Source organism: Mobula birostris, chromosome X (genome assembly GCF_030028105.1).
Source record: "Mobula birostris isolate sMobBir1 chromosome X, sMobBir1.hap1, whole genome shotgun sequence".
Lineage (NCBI taxonomy): Eukaryota > Metazoa > Chordata > Chondrichthyes > Myliobatiformes > Myliobatidae > Mobula > Mobula birostris.
The window spans coordinates 69,330,691-69,353,148 of NC_092402.1; the positions used below are offsets into that span (position 1 = coordinate 69,330,691).

General features: G+C 41.3%; 1 protein-coding gene across 1 annotated transcript in view; it reads left to right on the top strand.

The window, feature by feature from the left end:
• LOC140191787 (zinc finger CCCH domain-containing protein 10-like) overlaps positions 1 to 21,104 on the top strand; it is a 48,717-nt gene extending 27,613 nt beyond the window's left edge. The window contains exons 2-3 of the transcript XR_011883924.1: positions 3,150 to 3,201; positions 10,697 to 21,104. The gene's annotated coding sequence lies outside the window, so the exon portion shown is untranslated. The remainder of the gene's footprint in view (positions 1 to 3,149; positions 3,202 to 10,696) is intronic.
• Positions 21,105 to 22,458: the final 1,354 nt, after the last annotated feature.

The window sequence follows — 22,458 nt, forward strand, 5'->3', positions numbered from 1 at the left end:
TCCAAACACAACACAAGGACAATCTCAGTAACCGTTCAGCTTAAAATCTGGTGCAATGTCATGGTACCTCAAGCTTTTAAAGGTTTAAATATACATTTGTTCCCTGATGTTGATAACATTTTCATTTTATGGTTTTAGGGTTATCCACCATTGAGGTATTGATGATAAAAGTGGGCCTTTCCATACCTGCCAGGTGAATAAGGTTAAAACAAGCCAAACAAGTAAAATTAATTCTGCAGATAGAGCTGAATTTCAAGTCTAGCCTAGTAGTTTGAAATTACATTTGATCCACTTGCCATAATTTGTACATCTCATAATTATGGGTGGTTGCAGTGTTTCTGTTCCAAAAATTAAATTATGACCCAGACTTTTAAGAATCAAACTGGCACTGAAAGTAATTATCTGAATTTAAATTGTATATTGGTCTTTCTGTACCCTAAACTACTCAATCTCCTTTTGTGTTCCCTAGCCAAGATGACAGCAAACACTGATTCCTGGTATATTCTAAGGTCAAGAAGTGTTATTGGTGCGCCAAAGCTGTGGTCACTTAATATCTCCTTCCTCTGCCTCCCCATTTCCAGTCTCACTTCAGTGCCCCATCGTGCAAACTTGTATTGGCCGTTTTTAATGTGCTAATATGCTTTGCTCTAATTTTTTGTTTTTGCTTGAAATGATTTTATCCATGGAGAAAGGTGAATCCTTGCCCCAGATTTTGTTGCATCTTCAGATCAGAAGTTCTGACTCAAGCATCCTCAACTGAGATTACTAATTTAACCACAGAAAATTGAACTGAAGATCATACCAGTCTTAGAGTTGACGATATTATTTATCTTAATATTTTTAACATTCTGAAAAGGCATGCAGCTCTGCTTGATATTGACAGGATGCCAATGCTGCAGCTATTTACAGATTAAGGTTTGAGCTGAAAAAGGAATTTCCTGGTAATGATTGACTGGGAGCACCTTTTCAGGTTAAGGTGTTATGGGTATGGGTCATTTGGTAGCACTTTAGCCCGTCTCAAAAGGTTGCCAGCTTAAATCCATCTCCACTGGTGTAGAGGGGCTTCAGTCCTTGACAAGTGAACACAAAAGATGCCATTATTTGCAGAATAGACACATAGCTTGGCCAACATTCCTTTCTCAACCAATTTACCAAAACTAATGAACTGGAGATTCATCTCATTGCTGTTTATTGGATTTTGCTGTGTGCAAAATGGCTGCTGCATTTGCCACATAATAATCACTGCTGCTAAGAGGAATTCAACTGAGGCTTTGGCGCTATATAAAATTAGTCCTTTATGCTGGTATGTAGGTTTTAAATTGCCTCTTTACATGGAATGCTCAGCTCAGATATTATTGAGAATATTGGTAAGACACATTACAGCAATCTCATGAGCATCTTAATTACCATATGAATAAAACATTATTAAACAGTTATTTTCTATGCTGTCTTGTCTTTTTGCTCCCCATCTTCTCCTTTCCATCTTTATAATCTTCCTACTTTAGCATTTAGCTTTATATAAGCTGCAGTAAAATAACATAGATAAGAGAATTGTCTAGTTTTATCTGGTGAATTTATCTGTTTTCCTGTGGCTCTGTGACTTGTCTGTTTTGGAGCAGGCTGAATTTTTTTTTAGCAGAATAAGACAGATCGTTGAAGTCTGCTCTGACTGGATCTGAGTGAAGGAGCAAAATTTTGATGTTTTACAGCTGACTGCTTACGGCAAAAATTGCAAAGCTCCCAGCAAGATAATTATTAGCAGTCAAGGTAAGAGTATGCGCAGAAATAATATTTGAGTGGAATTCTGAGAGTTAACCACAAAAAATTGAAATATTTTTGTAACATGGCAGATAAATTGCCAGGAAAAAGGGATCAAGTGACTCCTTTTTGAAGATGTGAAACAAGTTTAATGCATACATTGGCGGCATGAACTTACAACAGTAAAAGAGCTGGCATATTGCAAGCTGTCTGCATAGATTCTTTCATCAAGCTAATTCTGAACCTTGAACTGCTGGAAGCATTTTCTGGAGCCACATATGACTACAAGCACTCATATCAGAGGTTTGGTGTCTGTTGTGATTGGATTGTAGAAACATAAGGCTGCCATTGGCGCTTTATAGTCCCAATTGTGGAACCACCATTTAAAGGAAATAATATGTGCTCATGCCAGGTTTAGAGTCTAAGAATGCTCTAATACCACTTAAAGTGAACTGCGCTGCTGTTCACAGAGTAAAGTTACTGACACCCAACATTTTGTATTGTTTGTTAATCTAGTGCTTGTTTGGAGGGGGAGAGTAATAGGGTTTCACTGGGAGATGAGTTAGTTGCAGATGATTGGAAAAATTGGAAACAATTCAATCATCTGTGGATTCTGTTGCCAGGCTGGCCCATGTACTCCAGGGCATTAATGGTAACTGACTAGACTGGTCATTAATTGGATCTCAAGGGCACCTCCATGATGCAGTTGAATGGGAAACCCAGTCCAAAAGAAATGATTTAATGGGTAGGGTAATCCTTAATGGACAGGCAATGGAGGAGTATCAATATGCTATTGCAGTAAACTGGTTTAGTTAGATTCCAACAATGCCCCGCATATACTTCAGGATAGGGGTTGTTACATCTAACTGGCCTCCATACTTTGGTAACAGAGGCATCCCAGAAATTACAGAATATTAATTTTCATAGAGTGTTTACCACAAGAGAAAGTGAGCAAGGCTGGTATCATTCGATAACTTGCTAAGTATTTTTAATAATTAAATTCAATATACTATAAGAAGTAAGTGTTAATTTTCCAGTGTAATTCTCAGGCATCATTAAGCTCTATTCTGGAAACTATTTAACACTTTCAGGACTAGTGATGAGTTTTTTAACATAAATGACAGCAGTTTTTAACTAAGAATTTATGTCCTAGATAAGTGGGCTGTTTTCCAGTGGGATTGCTTTCTAAAAACTACCTATATGATCTATCAACTCAAAGACTGTCCAAACAGTTAACTTGTCTAACTGTTCAGTTTATTCAGCTCAAAAGAAGTGGCAAAAAGCAGGTAAGTATAAGATGGTAATCTCTATTTCATATCTTACATTTACTTGCTTTTTGCCACTTCCTTTGTGTCTACACTTTTTTTTAATAAATATGTTTTCTGTTTCAGGTCTTTGACTCATGTTGGTATGTGATCCCATTGGCACTTCATATCTGAGATGGTAGGTATTGGCAGGTTGATTGAATTTGCAAATATCACAGTACAGATTGAATATGTCAATGTTCACATGCAAACACATTGCTGTAGAGTTATGGATATTATGAGAAACTGGTGTCCTGGCTCTTGTTTCCCCTTCCTTAATGCATTTTTGCAAGTTGCTTGTTATGCTTACCTTTGAAACAGTAACTATATCTTAAAAGTGCGCCATTAGTTGTAAAGTTCTTTGCAAGGACCCTGTGAAGAGATGCTGTACAAAAGTGCGTCTTTACAGAGATGCTAGGCCTAACTGTAGTTTTCCAACTCTATCTGAAATCAGCCAGTTGAGCACGGACTGTTGATAGATTTTCTGGACTTGGTTCAGTATCACAGGAGGTATTCATTCACAAAGCCATTGGGAGAACTCAACATTTTTCTCTGAATGCTAGCCCATTTTTCTTTTTGGTTACCAGAAGTCTAAAATGTAATTCCTCCAAAATACTCAATCACTAGCCACAAAATAACAATGTCTTGGATATAAGTTTTTAAACACAACCTATCTATAGTAAACTTATTCAAAATAGTTCCATGGAATTTTTTTTTTTACCTGCAGGATCTTCTGAGTCGGAGCTGGCATCAGCTGTTTTTTTAATAATTGATCATTGATATTAATATTGGACTTAACTATAAATTCATTGGAATATCAGGAGAGGGGAAGATAAAAGAAAGAATTTATCCTATTCCTGCTGTAAATTTTCTTCTCTCCATGTAGTGCTTATTCCTGCTTGATGCCCAGTTCCGAAGGCATAATGGTTCTCTACCGTTAACATTAAATGCATCATAAACCTATTCTCACAACCGAGTGTGACTGGTTAGCAAATGGAAGATTTTTTTTCTGTGCCCGAGACATTTGAAGTAAATTTTTAAAAAGGAAATCTACTATTTTGTAAAGTCATTTCACAACCTCAGGGTTCTTTATTGTAATAATGTTTTTATAAGCTAACTTGCACACAGCAAAAAGAAATGACCACAAAGGCTGTTTAAGTGATCATTTTGGCCAAGAAAATAGGGAGAATGACACTTGTTATCTCTCTGCTTCTTTTTAAATAGTTCTTAAAAATTTAATTGCACATTTTTCAGTCACCACTTCAACTTCTCTTGCTATCTCTTTCTCTGCCTGTCTCTGTCTCTCTCCTCCTCTCCCCCCCCCCCCCCCCCCCCCACCGGTCTCTGTCTTGCCTCTTGCCACCACCATCACTACTAACTCACCTATTCTCATCTATGAAGATGCTAGGTTATTTTGAGCCATCAGTCGAATTCAGAGAAATCAATTTTGTGAATTTATTATTTGCTTTCAATGCCCCTAAATCTGTCATTCATCGCCCTTGAAACCACTTTCTAGCAATTGAATTATTCTATGAAAACCAGAATAATAAAAAGTACAGGAAACACACAGCAGGCCAGGCAGTATCCTTGAAGAGAGATTTTGTGTTGATAGTCATAGTCATACTTTATTGATCCTGGGGGAAATTGGTTTTCGTTACAGTTGTACCATAAATAATAAATAGTAATAGAACCATAAATAGTTAAATAGTAATATGTAAATTATGCCAGTAAATTATGAAATAAGTCCAGGACCAGCCTATTGGCTCAGGGTGTCTGACCCTCCAAGGGAGGAGTTGTAAAGTTTGATGGCCACAGGCAGGGATGACTTCCTATGATGCTCTGTGTTGCATCTCGGTTTGATGGCCTTTCATCAGCACTGCTGTGTGGTTATTAGCCAGAAATGCTAACACTGTCACTCTCCAAAGATCAAGCTTAGTCTGATGAATATTTCAGCAGTATTCAATACTCACAGGATTTTGCTTCTGTGAAGACAAGGATCTTGGATAGAGTCCTTAGCATTCTTAAGTGGGGGAGAGAGAGCAACCAGAGATCGTGCTGCATATAGGTACCAATGACATGGGTGGGACGAGGTTCTGCAAAGTGAGTTCAGGGAGTTTAAGTGCTTAGTTAAAGGGTAGAACATCCAAGGTTGTGATCTCAGCACTGATGCCCATGCCACGTGCTAGAGAGGCCAGAAATAGGAAGATCATACAGTTTAACATGTGGCTAAGGAGGGGCAGGTGTAAGATTTTTGGATCATTGGGCTGTCTTCTAGGGAAGATGGGGCCTGTACAGAAGGAACAATTTGCATCAGAACTGGTGGAAGATTAATATCCTAGTGGCAAGGCTTGCTAGTGCTACTCGGGGGTGGAGGGGGGGGGAGGTTAAACTGGGGTTGCAAAGGGTTGGGAACCAGAGTGCTAGAACAGATAGTGGAGTGGTTGTAGAGACATATTGTTAAGACCCTAGACAGTCAGGAATCAAAAGGCTGAGTATGGTGGGACTAATGTTCTAAGCTGCATATATTTCAATACAAGAAGTATTATAGGAAAGGCAGATGAGCTCAGGGCATGGATCAGCACATGAAATTATGATTTTGTAGCCATTATTGAAACTTGGTTGCAGGGGGAGCAAGATTGGCAGCTCAGTATTCCAGGGTTCCATTGTTTTAGAGATGACAGAGCAGGAGGGATTAAAGGAGAAGGGGTGGAGTTAATAAGGAAAATGTCACAACAGTGCTCAATCAGGAAAGACTGGAGAACTTGTCTAGTGAGGCTTTATGGGTAGAACTGAGGAATAAGAAAGGTATAACCACATTAATGGGATTATATTAAAGACCACTTAGATTTAGAGGATTTTGTGGGATTCAGAGGAACAAATTTGTAGAGTAATTGCAGACTTGCAAGAAAAGTATGGTAGGGTGATTTTCACTTTACACATATTTATGGGAATCCCGTACTGTAAAAGGGCTGGATGGGATAGAGTTGGTCAAATGTGCCTGAATCAATACATAGAATTCCTAATGAGAGAGCATGCAATACTTGATCTGCCATTAGGGAATGAAACAGGGCAGGTAACAGAAGTTTGTGTAGGGGAACACTTTGCATCTAGTGATCACAGTGCCATTGGTTTCAAGGTAATTATGGAAAACGATTAGGTTTGGTCCTCTGGTTGAGATTTTAAATCGGAGAAAGGATCTGGCAAGTGTGGATTGGCAATGCACATCAAAGTTGCTGGTGAACGCAGCAGGCCAGGCAGCATCTCTAGGAAGAGGTACAGTCGACGTTTCAGGCCGAGACCCTTCGTCAGGACTAAGTGTGGATTGGGACGGGCTCTTTTCTGGCAAAGGTGTACTTGGTAAGTGGGAGGCCATCAAAAGTGAAATTTTCAGAGTACAAAGCTTGTATGTGGAATTCAGCAGGCCAGGCAGCATCTTTGGAAAAAAGTAAACAGTTGATGTATTGGGCCAGGGCCCTTCATCAGGACTCGTTTACTGTTTTCCATAGATACTGCCTAGTCTTCTGAGTTTCTCTAGCATTCTGTGTGTGTTGCTTTTGATTTGCAGCACCTGCAGAATCTCTCATGTTTTTGAAAGCTTGTATGTGCCTGTTGGAATAAAAAGCAAGGATAACAGCTTCAGGGAACCTTGGTTTTCGAGAGATATTGAGGCCCTGGTTAAGGAAAAAAGAGGTGCATAGTGAGTATAGGCAGGTAGGAACAATTGAGGGACTTGAGTATAAGATAACACTAAAAGAAATCAGGAGGGCTAAAAGAAACCATGAGAATGCTCTAGCAGACATGGTGAAGGAGAATCCTAAGGGCTCCTACAGATATGTTAATAGCAAAAGAATTGCAAGGGACAAAATTGGTCCTGGAGGATCAGAGTTGTAATCTATGCGTGGAGCCAAAAGACATGGAGAGATCTCAAATGGAGGTTTTGCATCTGTATTTACTCGGGAGACGGATGCAGAGTTCATAGCAGTAAGGAAAGGTAGCAGCAAAGTCATGGACCCTATACAGATTACAGAGGAGGAAGTGTTTGCTGTCTTGAGGCAAATCAGGGTGGATAAATCCCAGAGCCCAACAAGGTGTTCCCTCAGACCCTGTGGCAGGCAAGTGCAGAGATTGCATGGTCCTAACAGAAATATTTAAGTCATCCTCGCGATAGGTGAGGTACCAGAGGATTGAAGGATAGCTAATGTTCTGTTGTTTAATAAAGGTCTCAAGAATAAACCTGGAAATTATAGGCTGGTGAGCCCGACATCAGTAGTGGGAAAGTTACTGGAAGGTGTTCTATTTGGATAGACGGACTGATTAGAGACAGTCGGCATGGCTTAATGCATGGTAGTCATGTCTAACCAATCTTATAGAGTTTTTTTAAGGAGGTTACCAGGAAAGTTGATGAAAGCAAGGCAGTGGATGTTGCCTACATGGTCTTTAGTAAGGCTTTTGACAAGGTCCCACATGGGAGGCTGGTCAAGAATGTTCAGTCGGTTGGCTTTCAAGATGAGGTAGTAAATTGGATTTGACTTTGGCTTTACAGGAGAAGCCAGAGAGGAGTAGTAGATGGTTGCCTCTCTGACTGGGAGGCCTGTGACTAATGGTGTGCCACAGGGATCGGTGCTGGGTCCATTGTTGTTTGTCATCTACATCAAAGATCTGGATGATAATGTGGTTAACTGGATCAGCAATATTTGCGGACAAATATGTTGACACCAAGATTTGGCATGCAGTGGACAGCATGGAGGACTATCATAGCTTGTAGCAGGTTCTGGACCAGCTGATAAAATAGACTAAAAATGGCTGATGTTTAATGCAGACAAGTGTGAGGTGTTGCGCTTGAGACGACCAACCAGGGTAGGTCTTACACAGTGAACAGTAGGGCACTGTGGAGTGTGATAGAACAAAAGGATCTGGGAATATGGGTTCATAATTCATTGAAAGTGGTGTCACAGGTAGCTAGCAGTTGTAAAGAAAGCTTTTGGCACATTGGCCTTCATAGATCAAGGTATTGAGTAAAGGAGTTGGGATGTTGTGCTGAAGTTGTATAAGACATTTGTAGTATTGAGGCCTAATTTGTAGTATTGTGTGCAGTTTTGGTCACCTATCTACAAGAAATGTGTAAGTAAGATTGAGTGAGTACACGGAAAATTTACCAGCATGTTACCAGGACTAGACCTGAGGACCGGAAAGATTGAATAGGTTAGAACTTTGTTCTTTAGAATGCAGGAGATTGAGTGTAGCTATGATAGAAGTATACAAAATTGCGAAGGATGTAGGTAGGGTAAAGGCAGGCTTTTTCCACTGAGGTTGGGTGAGACAACAACTGGTCATGGGTTAAGATTGAAAGGTGAGATGTTTAGGGGGAACATGGGAAACTTCACGCAGGGTCGTGAGTGCGGGACAAGCTGCCAGCGCAAGTCATTTGGATAGGTACGTGGATGGGAGGGGTGTGGAGGGCTATGGTCCCAGTGCAGGTCGATAGAAATAGGGAGTTTAAATGGTTCAGCACAGACTAGATGGGCTGATGTGCCTATTTATGTGTTGTAGTTTACTTTGACTCCGACTAAGGGTGGGCAGTTTCAGGGTGTGAGGATTGGTGAGAAATGACTTTGGTAGGACCCACTGGTTCTTTTAATAGAATGTTAACACATTCCATATACGAGGGGTGACTGATAAGTTTGTGACCTAAGGTGGAAGGAGATGAGTTATACAGCTCTCGTTACAGGCACATGCAGTTCAGCTCTTTGAGTGAGTATGCAGGAAGTTTGAAGTTAATAACTCATCAGGGGTGATTGATAAGTTCATAGCCTAAGATAGAAGGAAATGGGTTATCAACTTCACACTTTCTGCATAGTCACTCAGAGTTGAACTGCATGTACATGTAAACGAGAGCTGTATAACTCGTCTCTGCGTACCTTGGGCCACAAACTTATCAATCAATCACCCCTGCTGTGGACACTTTCTGGAGTTCCAAGATCCGTATGCTCCACGACCGCTGGACTAAGTGTGTAAATGTAGGAGGGGACTATGTTGAAAAATAAATGTGCTAGGTTTTCTAAAATTGACTCCTTCTACCTTAGGCCACGAACTTATCAATCACCCCTTGTACAGAGTACCATTGTGATTTGTGACCTCCTGGTTCAATTCAAACTCTGTTTTGGCTGCCTTCTGCTCCAGGCTTAGCCCCTCAATGTCCACTGGCAGAAGGAACTTGGACTGCAGGCTTTCACCACTGGGCCTTTGCATTGATGTACTGAGCCCCAGTTCGTCCCTCACCCCATACTCCTATGGCTAGAATGTGCTATGCTCTTTGCCTCAGAATTCCCCAAAATTATCTTCAGATTCAAATTCCACTTTGAAGCAGGATGGGAAATGTTGAAGGTGGAGCTCTGGATCTGCAGCCTTCAGCGAGAAGTCAGGTCATTAACATCTTGGCAGATGGGTATGTTGAATGTTTGCAGATTCTTTTATGTCATTTTATGTCTGTCTGTATGACAGACAGCACAGCCTCCCAGAACTTTCTGTCCTCTGTCATGGAGGTCTTGGGCAACAACGAGCAGGAGAGTGTAGACCAGCCGCTGGCCCTAGAGGAGTTGACAGACTCCATCCATTCTCCTGATTCACATAGAACTGGAAGCATAGTCTCTGTGGGACTGGATGGACCTGCATCTGCTAGAAGTGTACAACTCTATGCTTCTGGTTGCCAGCATGTCAGACTCCATGAGGAAGGGCATCAAGAATTGGAGACCCATTTCCATTATAAGGTCCTATCCAACGTCATTGGCAACTGGGTCAAGTCTGCTGCAGGACCAAAATCTGCTGTACCTGGCAGGAAAATCTCTGCTGAGGTATCCCATCTCCCTTGTGCAGTTCATGGGTGGGTGGATACCTACAGAGTCAGCTTGGACCAGGAGAAGAGCTTCGACAAGATATCATACACGTACGTGATTGATGTGATTTCAAAAACACTGGGACTTGGGGGGAGGGTCTGGAAATAAGATATTGAATCCAACTGGTCTACACAGATAGCTGTAATGCAGTTCAAATCAGGTGGTTACGACTGGAAATCCAACTACAGATTTCACTACATAAATGAGGCTGATGTGCTGGTGCAGTATTGGTCTGGTCTATTGGTGGTGCTATATTTTAGATGAGTAATTAAACTGAAACCTGCTGTGCAAGTTTGGGTGAATATAAAAGACCCCATGGCTTTTTGAAGAGGATATTGGTTGGATAAATTGTTGTGTGCTGATGTGCAATTGTATTTTACAATATATTGAAACTCATCTTCAACTATAGTATATACATGAATTATAAGTTCTACTACAACTCTGGTCTGATGGATGACTGAACAGGTGCTTATGAAATTTATTCATATTAGTTGTTTATCAATAAAGTTGAAGTAATCTGATTCCCTACATAATATTGCAAACTTTTGACATGCATTATTCACAACAAAGCCAGTTTACTGTCCTTAATCAGTATGCCAAGTATCCAACCAGTTGACAAAATATATTTGGACTATGTAACTTGAGTTTAATTTATTTCCCTAAGCATGACTTTTAGCATTTTTAACTGTTAAATTTGTGTCTGCACTTATTTAATACTATTGTCAACCTCTCTTTCATCAGCACACTCCTGGAATTCCAATGCTTGAACACCAGAAGAGTTAGGAGTGGATAAATTCAGCTCTGATTGCTTCAGACTCATCTACCTCTCAATAGAGTCCACAGTTTTGTTGAGAGAATGAAAAAGTTGCACATGCTTCTAGAGTGTATTCTCAGCATGTCAGTGTCTCGAAGTTGCATCGATGAACAGACGAGTTAAATGATCATAAAGAAATAGCTACTACAAAAAAAATTACTATGTATACAAATGGAGTCATACGTCTTAGCCATCAATACTGGCAAGATTAAGTTTAAAGACATACAAGTTAAGTGTCATTGAGTTCCTGTCTCCACTTTATCTACTTAGCACTCATTTATAGTGAAAATCTTGTGTTTTAACATCTAGATCTGTCTCATTTGTCTGAGAAGTCTGTGTGCTTTACTCAGGCCATTTTTCTCTCTCCCTTCCCTCTTATTCATAATTTTTCTTTATCCCTTTCTCTTTTCACCTTCACTGCACTTAAGGAGGGTGAATGAGATACCAGGATGCATATTAGAGACATGAAGCACATCATAAAGTTTGTCAAGCTGATAGTCATGAACACTGATCGTGAACAAGCTGATGCTCAAGATCGTCTCCCCTCTTGGTTCCGTGCATATTGTCATACCTTCACTAATTTCATCGTATAAATTGAAATATGGGAGGGGGAGCCTTGGAGCACAAGTTCATAGGACACAAAGTGGGGGCCTAATGCAGGTACGTGGGATTAGTGTGGAGAGGCATCACAGCATGGACAAGGTAGGCTGAGGCGTCTTGTTTCTATGATGTACCATTCTATAAAATTTCCTTATCCATATTCACAACCACCTATTCAAACTTGCCATTGCATGTGATATCTATACCCATCAGTTGAATAAGGTAACCTCTAAATACTCTCCTCTATCTGCCAAGACTACACCCTATGCTACTTATAATGACACTTTCCACTGTCTAGCCTTTACTCCAATGAGACTGTTGAAGAGTTGGCCTTAAAAAGATTCAAAGATTCAAAAAACTTTATTGTCACTCTAACCGTACATCAGCTCTGCAGGGCAGAATGAGACAGCGTTTCCCAGCAGCAGTGCAATCATAACATAACAAACTCAACACTAAATAATAAACATAACAATAAATAGTAAAACACAACAGCCACATGTCAGTTAAAATCAAGTTATAAGTGTCCAGTGCAAGTTAAAAGTGTCCAAACCAGAGTCAGGTAGAGCAGCTATTTAGCAGTCTAACTGCCTGTGGGAGGAAGCTGTTTAGTAGCCTTGTGGTTTTAGTTTTGATGCTCCTGTAACGTTTGCCTGTTGGCAGAAGAACAAATAGTTCATGGAGAGGGTGTGAGGGGTCTTTAATGACGTACCGTGTCTTCTGGAGGCATCGACTCTGAAAGAGGTCTTGGACAGAAGGTAGGGAGACCCCAATAACCTTCTCTGCTCCCCTAACCACCCTCTGCAAGGCTTTTTTGTCGACAGCACTGCAGCTGGAGTACCAGGTTGCAATGCAAAAGGTCAGCACACTCTCAACCACGCTTCTGTAGAATGTAGTTAAGATGTTAGTGGGGAGTGATGCTTGTTTAAGCTTCCTCAGAAAGTGCAATCTCTGCTGGGCCCGTTTCACAACCCCAGTGGTGTTCCTGGACCAGGTGAAATTGTCCGAGATCTGCACCCCAAGGAACTTGATGTTTTCCACTCTCTCCACTGTGGAGCTGCTGATGCTGAGGGGTGTGTGCTCAGGCTGAGACCGTCTGAAATCGCTAATCATCTCCTTGGTTTTGGTGACATTAAGCATCAAAAAAAATCTCAGTTATAAACTTACCTGCACATTTGCTTTTGTTTCCTGTAAAGCCTTTTCCACTCGGTTGTTCTCCTTGATCGCTCATCGTTGTTCATTTCTGTTCAGGAAAAGCAAGTTGGGTATGCGGACAGAATTAGCTAGGCCACATTCAGCAGATCAAACCCTATACTCCATTGTCACTAGTTCAATGTGTGTGTTATACAAATATTATCCTTCTCAAACCTTTAAGGAAAGCTGTAGAACTTGTATGCAGTGTTCTTCACTGAGGTTGACTTAGTGTTTGCGAAGTATCAGTATGTTAATTTCTTGGCTGTGGGCTCTTTCCATCGTCTTACTCGCTAAACTACCGACCATTCAACCTCTCTTGCAACTTCCTTCAGAATCTGTCTTTCCAATCTAACATTACCTCAACCCAATCTTGACTTCCTCTTCCTTACATTTTTCAGCAACGTGCCTGTACATATTCTTGAAAATGCTGGCTGCAAGGTTCACTGCAACTGCATAACTAAACTTGTAGGGGTTTTGCGACTGTCAAAGCTCTAAAATCATTCTAATCAAATTCAATAATGAAATGCAATGTGATGGTAATGTATTATCGCTCACTATCATCCTTGGCTTTTAAGATTGATGACCACATCATCATGTGCAGTGGGACTGTGCTCACCTACTTTCTCTTAACTATAATGAACAAGATGGAATGAATCTGCTGCTCTGCCATTTCTTCCCTTTTCCACGAGCTGATGGATATAACTTGAGGTCCCCAAGAATATAGGCACAAAAAACTGCAGGTGCTATAATCTGGAGGAACTCAGTGAGTCAGGCAGCATCTGTAGAGGCAAAGGCAGAGTTGACATTGCAGGTCAAGACCCTGCATTTGGTCCAGTAAGCCACAGAAGCTGTTTTGCCCACTAAATTTCCCCAGTTTTTATTTTTCCTTAAGACTGTTTACTTGATCTCCCATATTTAAACTACGTGCTGCCCTTGAGTGTTAGGATGTGACATATGCTAACAGCACCCAGCTCAACTTGGCCACCTCATTTGACGCTTTCATTTGCCTCTTGTAAGATTTGTTTCAAATCCAGTCCAGTCCCAAGTAAGATACAGTTTCCTGCATTGAAATATTGGGAGGCCAATGTCTTTGACCCTCATCACAAATTCTGCACTGCTTATTCTGCTCCCACTTTGGACTGAATCAGGCTACTTGGAACCCTAACATTATATTTCATCCTGAGCAAAGCTTCTAGCTCTATATCTTCATTACAAAGACCATCTAGCTTCTGTTATTTTGCCCATCTTTACCTTCTTTTACTGAAACTCATCCATTCACTTGCTATTTCCAAATTAAACTATTCCAGGATCCAATTTCTCTCCCATCTTCTCTGTAAAGCCAAGTTAACCCATACTACTATCCATATGTTATATTTAATTCATACCCATCCTTTTCTCCAATTAACTTGCCCTTGCTCATTTCCAGTGACATTTGGCCATCCAACATCTAAATGTTAATATTCACATCCTTTCATTTCCCTCTGTTGCCTTATTTCTCCCTTTCTCTAGTACTACCAAGAAATGATTGTGTTTCTGGATTTTATTGAATTTTAAAAAGTACTTATGTAAAGGAAATTTGCTCCCTTGATGTGAGTTGGCCTGCCTGTGACCGAATCAACAGCAATTTGGTTGCCTCATAATTAACCCATAATTAATGTAGAAAGATGCAACAACAGCATAACAAAAGTAAAAACAGGCCATCCTGATCTGGCCACTTGAACACAGCAAAGACCAACCCAAGCCCTTGTGAACAATGAGTATTCCAAAACTGTATGAGTTCCATGGATTAAGCCCACCATTCTACATCTCTGATATTGCCCTGTACTATCAAACACAACAGACCCATAATGGGTGATGTGCAGTGGTATGTTGGTGGAAGCAGTAGCCCAGGTTGATGAAAACTGAACCCATAAACTCTGGCATTAAGCCATACTGGCAAAGAAACCAGATCTCACTCTACCTCCCTCTCTGAGCTGGTAAGTGTACTGCTATGTAGTGAACACCACTTGAAAGTACATACTCCAATTTTGCTATTGGTTGCCAAAATCATCACTGTTAGTAGAGTCCTACTGGTTGTTGGCATCATTCTGATAGTGAGGAAATCCACGGGCCAGACCTATTAACCTCATTGAGTATTCCTAATCGGCTCCTGTATATCTAAATACTTAAATATCTGGTACCTTGGAATACATTCCAATAACTTTCCCACTACTGATGTCAGGCTCACAGGCCTATAATTTTCTGTCTTATTCTTAGAGCCTTCCTTTCACAACAAAATAACCTCAGCATCTTACCCGTGGCTAAGGATAATTTTAATACCTCTGCTAGGGCCCCTGCGATTTCTGTACTAGACTCCCACAAGATTCGAGGGGACAAATTGTCAGGCCCTGGGGACTTGCACTCTAGTTTGCCTCAAAACAAAATACATCGGTAATTTGTACACGGTCCATGACTAGTGGTGTTTTGTCTTAGTTCTATGAATTCTGTCTATCTTCCAGGTAAATAAAGATGCAAAAATGAAAAACCATTTAAAATTCCCCTCCCCCCCCCCATCTCTTTTGGCCCCACGCATAGGTGAACATGCTGATCTTCGAGAGGACCAATTTTGTCCTTGCATCTTCACGTAGTGGATGCTCTTTATTGTGTTAAATAGGTTGAATTCAGAACACAGCTAGCAGCTCAAAACGTGGGATTCATAAAACTGGGTGATCTGCAGCACCTGAGTTATATTTCACCGCAACTTAATTCCAGAAAAGCATGATGCTCCATCAGTATAATCAAAACTGGGACGATCCCTAATTCAGTGTAAAGCTCTCTAGGAGTAGCAACGTATCATTAAAAAGTTGCTAAGGTCATAACAGGGGGTTACACGTGCTAAATAGCAAAGGACGTATCCTTTAAATGGCGAGGTAATCCCACTGCATTGGATGACGTGACGGCTATTCTGTAATGTCCAGTGCTAAATGGTGCTAGTTAATTAAAACACCACAAAACCAAAGGGTGGCATTGGGTAGAGTATGGAAAGGCTGAGGTGTTTATGACCATTCCACCTAGAAGTGTTGAGTGGTGCGCCATCAATTAGTTAATCCTGTTTGATCACTCGACATGCTCTCGAACAGTGGCTTGGAACACTTAAGAAAGCAAAGGCTTGGGAACCTGGCCACAAAACAGGAACATCATTTGTATTTTGTTGATCTGTCCTTGTACAGCGACGACGCTGGCTCTACTTGCCAAAAAGAGGAACAAATCCAAACTAACACACTCGATCGATCTTCAATCATCACCAGAATGATAGAAGGTGCTATTAACAATGTAATCAGATGGCACTGACTCAGTGATAAACTGCTTGCTGAAACTTAGCTAGGATTTCTTGTCACCTCACCTCAATAGCTTTGGTCCAAATAAGGGTCATAGAGTTGAATTCCAGAAGTGAAGTGAGTGTCCTCAACATCAAAACATCATTGGACCAAGTATGGCATCAAGGAGCCCTGGAAGCCAAATGGGCACTGGAGGGGAAAGAATCACTAGCTGGTGCAAAGGATGATATATTTGTTTGGTGGAAGCCAATGAAATCAGTACTAGAACACCACTAGGATTTCTTCAAAGCAGTTTCATCTGCTTCATAATGAGGTTAATATTGGATATTCACTGATAAATGTACAATATTAATTTCTGTTGGCACAATAGGTAATATCTGCATGCAGAAACGCCAGGGTACACTGATTAGTAGTAAAAACATTTATTCCATAATGAGTACAAGTGATTACTCACCTACTCTTGGTGCTTAAATAGCACTACCACTAATGAGACTACTATCATCAACATCTTGAAAGTTACGATGTGACTAAAAACTTAGCAGGGCCATCCACTTAAATATTGATCAGCTGCAGTGTGTATCTCACCTCTGGAACCTCCCTTTCCACCTACAAACTATTCAGAAGATGCACATTATCCATGGGGAAAAAAATTGCTTGCCACCTTGTCTATCAGTTGAAACATTCACTCCCTCCATCACTGGTATTCTATTGCTGCAATGCATACCATCTATGAAATTTATTGCAGTTACTTGCTATGGCTTCTTCAATTACACTTCCCCAAACAAGTAAACAATTACGGAGTTATGTCCCTGGACTAAGCGCTGTAGGAGAAAGGGGCCGCAGTGGTTCAAGAAAGTGCTTCATTGACTCTGAGTAGGGCTGGGCTATAAATCCTGGATATTATAGAACTAATCACATCCTGTAAATAAGGGGAACTGTGTGCCATAATTCCTGCCGTTAACTGCATCTTCAATTTCCTTCTCCCCACCTCCAAAGTATATACTGTTTCTTTCATAGTGCTCAGAATGCATTCCTAGAAACAAATACTAAAGGGAGTTGTAATAGATTTTTACATAGAAGCATGATGTAAACGCCTGCTCTCTTATGTTGTGCAGTAATGCATTGTACCATAACGCAGTGTGGAGGTGTAGCCACTCAGTATTGAGATGTAGCGCTTAGAGCTGCACTTTTGGCGAGTACAATGAGCACCTTTGCACTTATTCCAGGTGCGCAGCCAGAAATCTTTGTACCTATTGGTCCAAATGGCACAGGTGGGAAAAGGGGTGAGACCCTGAAGAGAGAATTTAAGAAGTTAGGTAGAATACTGCTAAGCAAGACCTCCGGGATAGTAATCTCTAGATCACTGCCCGTGCCACTGGTCAGTAAGAGTAAGTAATGGGAGATGAATTTGTGGCTGAGGAGCTAATGTATGGCTTCAGATTTCTCGATCACTGGGATATCTTCTGGGGAAGGGACAGGTTACACCTGAACCTAACGAGGACCAATGCCCTTGTGGGCAGGTTTGCTAGAGCTACTGAGGAGGGTTGAAACAAAATTGGCAGTGGTGTTTAAACCAGGGTGAACCCAGAATGGGGTGGTTGGTGTACAACTAGATTCATTGTGCAGTGAGACTGTTAGGAAGGACAGGCAATTGATGGGGCAAAATTGCAGTGAGTGTAACATGGGGACAAAATCAAAAAGAATGACGAATACAAAACTGAACGTGTTGTATTTGAATGCATACAGTATCCTGAATAAGGTAGATGATACTGTGGACATCACTGAGTCGTGGCTGAAAGAAGATCATAGTTGAGAGCTTAACATTGTATCAAAAGCATAGACAGAGGGGCTGGCATGGCTCTGTTGGTTAAAAAAATATAAATCAAATCCTTATCAGTGACATAGGAAGATGCAGAATCGTTGTGAGTAGAGTTAAGGAACTACAAAGGTTGAATTACCCTGATGGCAGTTATATACAGGCCTCTGAACAGTAGCTAGGATGTGGGCTACAACTTACAATGGGAGATTGAAACCTCATGTCAAAAGGGCAATGTACTGATAGTTATGGGGAGGGGGTTCAATATGCAGGCAGTTTGGGAATATCAGATTGGTACTGATTCCCAAGAGAGATCATTTGTGTGTGTGTGTGTGTGTGTCTCTCTCTCTGTCTGTGGCTATCCATCCCATAGGGTGATGGTTCCTTTCAGTCAGTTAATGGGGTGGTACCCCACTCTTCAGAAAGGAACAGTGTGTGCGTGAATGGATTTTACATGAGTTTGGGGTTGCACAGGTCCAGACCTACCCTCTCGACATCCCCTCCTGGATCCAGCGGCATGGTGGGTTCTGTTGCAGTGAATGGCCAGACCAAGCTTCAATGCAAGGGATGCCCTTTCCACGCTTCACGGCACGTGTTTGCTAGATGGCCGTTGACCCTACGAGAGGGTTCATCCACCCTTTGACAGGTCTTGTTTTTTGTCCTGCAGGGTGTCTAGTCACCCTCCTGACCTGGTGGGGGAGCCGGTTTAGTTGCCGACCATGCGACAAGCAGTACTGGGTTACATGGAACCAGTAGCACTCAGATGAGTGACCTGACGTGATCATTTGTGGAATGTCTATGAGGTGACTTTTTAGAGCAGCTTGTGGTTGAGCCCAATAAGGGAAAGGCTATTCTGGATTGGGTTTTGTGTAATGAACCTGATTCGATTAGGGGGTTTAAGGAAAACCCTTAGGAGTCAGTGATCATATGATCAACTTCATCGTACAGTTTGAGAAAAAGAAGCTGAAGTCAGAAGAATTAAAATTACAGTACAGTAAAGGGAATTACAGACGCATGAGATACAACAAGCTGGCTGAAGCTGATTGGAAAAGGATGACAGCAGAACAGTACTGGCTGGACTTTCTACAGAAATTCATAAGGCACAGGATAGATAAATCCCGAAGAAATAGCATTCTAAAGGTGATGACACAACCGTGGTTGACGAGGGAAGTCAAATCCAACAGAAAAAAAATCTGGAACATATTTAAAAACCAACAGAAGGCAACTAAAAGAGTTATAAGGAGTGAAAAGATGAAATTATGTAGGTAAGCTAGCCAATAATATCAGAGAATACCAAAAATTTCTTGAGATACATAAAGAGTAAAAGAGAGGCAAGAATAGATATTGGACTGCTGGGTGACAAAGGAATGCCGAATGAACTGAATAAGTATTATGCATCCATCTTCACTGTGGAAGACACTAGTAGTATGCCAGAAGCTCGAAAGTGTGGGGGTCAGAAGTGAGTGCAATTTCTGTTACTAGGCAGAAGGTGCTTAGGAAGCTAAAAGGTCTGAAGATAAATAGGTCACATGGGCCAGATAGACCACAATTCGGGGTTCTAAAAGGTAGCAGAAGAGATTATGGGGGCATTAGTAATGATCTTTAAAGAATCACATTCTGGCATGGTTCTGGAGGAATGGAGAAATGCAAATGTCACCCACTCCACTCAAGAAGGGAGGGAAGCAAAAGAAAGGAAAGTATAAGCAAGTTGTCCTGACCTCAATGTTTGGGAAGATGTTACTTGGATGTACATGATAAAATAGGTCATGATTTTCTTAAGGGAAAATCTTGCCTGACAAATCTGTTGGAATTCTTTGAAGCAATAGCAAGTAGGATAGACGAAGGAAAATTGGTGGATGTTGTGTACTTGGATTTTCAGGTCCTTGCCAAGATGTTGCACATGAGGCTGCCTAGGAGGATAAGAGCCGATGGTATTACAGGAAAGATACTAGCATTAATAGAGTATTGGGTGATTGACAGGATGCAAAGATTGGGAATAAAGGAAGCCTTTTCTGATTAGCTGCTGGTGACTAGTGGTGTTCTGCAGGAGTTGGTATTGGGACTGCTTTTTATGTTGTAAGTCAGTGATCTGGATGCCTGAATTGATGGCTTTGTGGACAAATCTGCAGATGAAGCAAATATAGGTGAAGGGACAAGTAGTGTTGAGGAAGCAGGGAGGCTGAAGAAGAACTTGGGAGATATTAGGAGAATGGGCAAAGAAGTGGCAGATGGAATACAGTGTTGAAAAGTGTATGGCCATGTACTTTGGTACAAGGAATAAAAACATGGACTATTTTTCTAAAGAGGGAGAAAATACAAAACTCCGATGTGCAAAGGGACAAGTCATTGGTGAGGCCTCGTTTGGTTCTTATTGAGTCAGGGTGTGAAAGTTTATGGGGAGGAGACAGGAAAATAGGGTCGGGAGGGAAACTGAATAAACCATGATGAAATGGCAGAGCAGACTTGATGAGCCAAATGGCTCAATTCTGCTCCTATCTCTTATGATCTTGTGGTGTTAACATTCCTTCTGGGTCATACAATTTCTCTGTCACTCTATTACTAAGCATATCATCATATTCCTCATGTTAATGTTATGTCAATATACCATTCTTTTTTTCCATATATTCCCTTGACTCCCTCTAACCCCACCATTGGTGACCATGATCCTTGCCAACTGGGCTCCAGTTTAAAAATCCTTCCTTAAACCCTGATGAAATAAAATAAATTAGCCATCTCTTTTATTTTTTTATTTTTATCTATTTTACTTTCCGTAAAGCATCTTGAGTTCTTTTGCTGTCAAAAGTGATATGTAAGTTGTGTTGTAATAATAATTGCGCATTGGCACGTGGCCAGGTGGTTAAGGTGTTCGTCTAGTGATTTGAAGGTCGCTAGTTTGAGCCTTGGCTAAGACTGCGTGTGTGTCCTTTAGCAAGGCACTTAACCACATATTGCTCTGCGATGACACCGGTGCCAAGCTGTATGGGTCCTAATGCCCTTCCCTTGGACAACATTGGTGGTGTGGAGAGGGGAGACTTGCAGCATGGGCAACTGCTGGTCTTCCATACAACCTTGCCCAGGCCTGTGCCCTGGAAACCTTCCAAGGTGCAAATCCATGGTCTCATGAGACTAACAAATGCCTATAAATAATATTTGCATGCACGTTTTCACAATGATAATTGAATAGCTATTCAGAATCTTTCAACTGGTAACTGTGGAGCGTTAAGAGTGTGACCCTATTGGCATAGGAGTCAGTGGGGTTATCTTGGTCTGTTTTATTCATTGTGACATACAGTAAGTTTTAAATTTTATACAGATTGTCCTTAACATTAAATTTTGATTGTGTAGTTACTTGTATGTATAAAGGCAGTTGTAATTGATCAAGTTTCTATATAATAAAAAATATAAAATACTGATGCTGGCAGAAAATAATTGATTAGTTTGTAGTTTCTACAACCCTTAAAGCCTTTATTAAAAGTTTTTTTTTAAACTGGAGTCTGTATTTCTAGCACATCATGCTGGTCAATGCTGCACGTGGACTGGGATGCTGAAAATCTGAAATAAAAATAAAACATGTCAGAAACGTCTTGCATGCCAGGCAGTATCTGCAGAGAGAAAACAACATTCTAACTTGCAGAGAAAGGGTGAATATGGCTAGGACAAAGAATATCTGTGATAGGATGAGGCAAGGGAATTGCATTGGGGATAAACTGTATAGGGCATTCATTTGATATATTAATGAAAGCAAAGAGAAAAAATAAAACCTACAAACTGAGGGCATTTAGAGAATTTAACACTACAGGGTTGTGTTAATGGAAGGAATTTTTTCAGCTATGCAATGAGTTGCTGCAGAAATAGCCAGTTGTGAAACAGAGAAAGTGAATTGCCTGAAGCTGTTGAGCTTGCTTTCAGCTTTGTTATAACAGTACAAGAAGTCACTGACATGTCTGTGTAGTATGGGGATGACACGACCGTGGTGGGTCTCATTAGCAAGAATGATGAGTCAGCAGATAGAGAGGAGGTGCAGCGGCTAACGGACTGGGGCAGAGCCAACAACTTGTCTCTGAATGTGAACAAAACAAAAGAGATGGTTGTTGACTTCAGGAGGACACAGAGCGACCACTCTCCGCTGAACATCGACGACTCCTCTGTAGAGATCGTTAAGAGCACCAAATTTCTTGGTGTTCACCTGGCAGAGAATCTCACCAGGTCCCTCAACCAGCTCCATAGCAAAGAAAGCCCAGCAGCGTCTCTACTTTCTGCGAAGGCTGAGAAAAGTCCATCTCCCACCCCCCATCCTCACCACATTCTACGGAGGTTGTATTGAGAGCATCCTGAGCAGCTGCATCACTGCCTGGTTTAGAAATTGTACCATCTCGGATCGCAATACCCTGCAACGGGTAGTGAGGTCAGCTGAGAAGATCATCGGGGTCTCTCTTCCCGCCATTACAGACATTTACACTGCATGCTGCATCCGCAAAGCTAACAGCATTATGAAGGACCCCACGCACCCCTCATACAAACTCTTCTCCCTCCTGCCATCCGGCAAAAGGCACCGAAGCACTTGGGCTCTCACAACCAGACTATGTAACAGTTTGTTCCCCCAAGCCATCAGACTCCTCAATACCCAGAGCCTGGACTGACACCAACCTACTGCCCTCTACTGTGCCTATTGTCTTGTTTATTATTTATTGTAGTGCCTGCACTGTTTTGTGCACTTTATGCAGTCCTGGGTAGGTCTGTAGTCTAGTGTAGTTTTTGTGTTGTT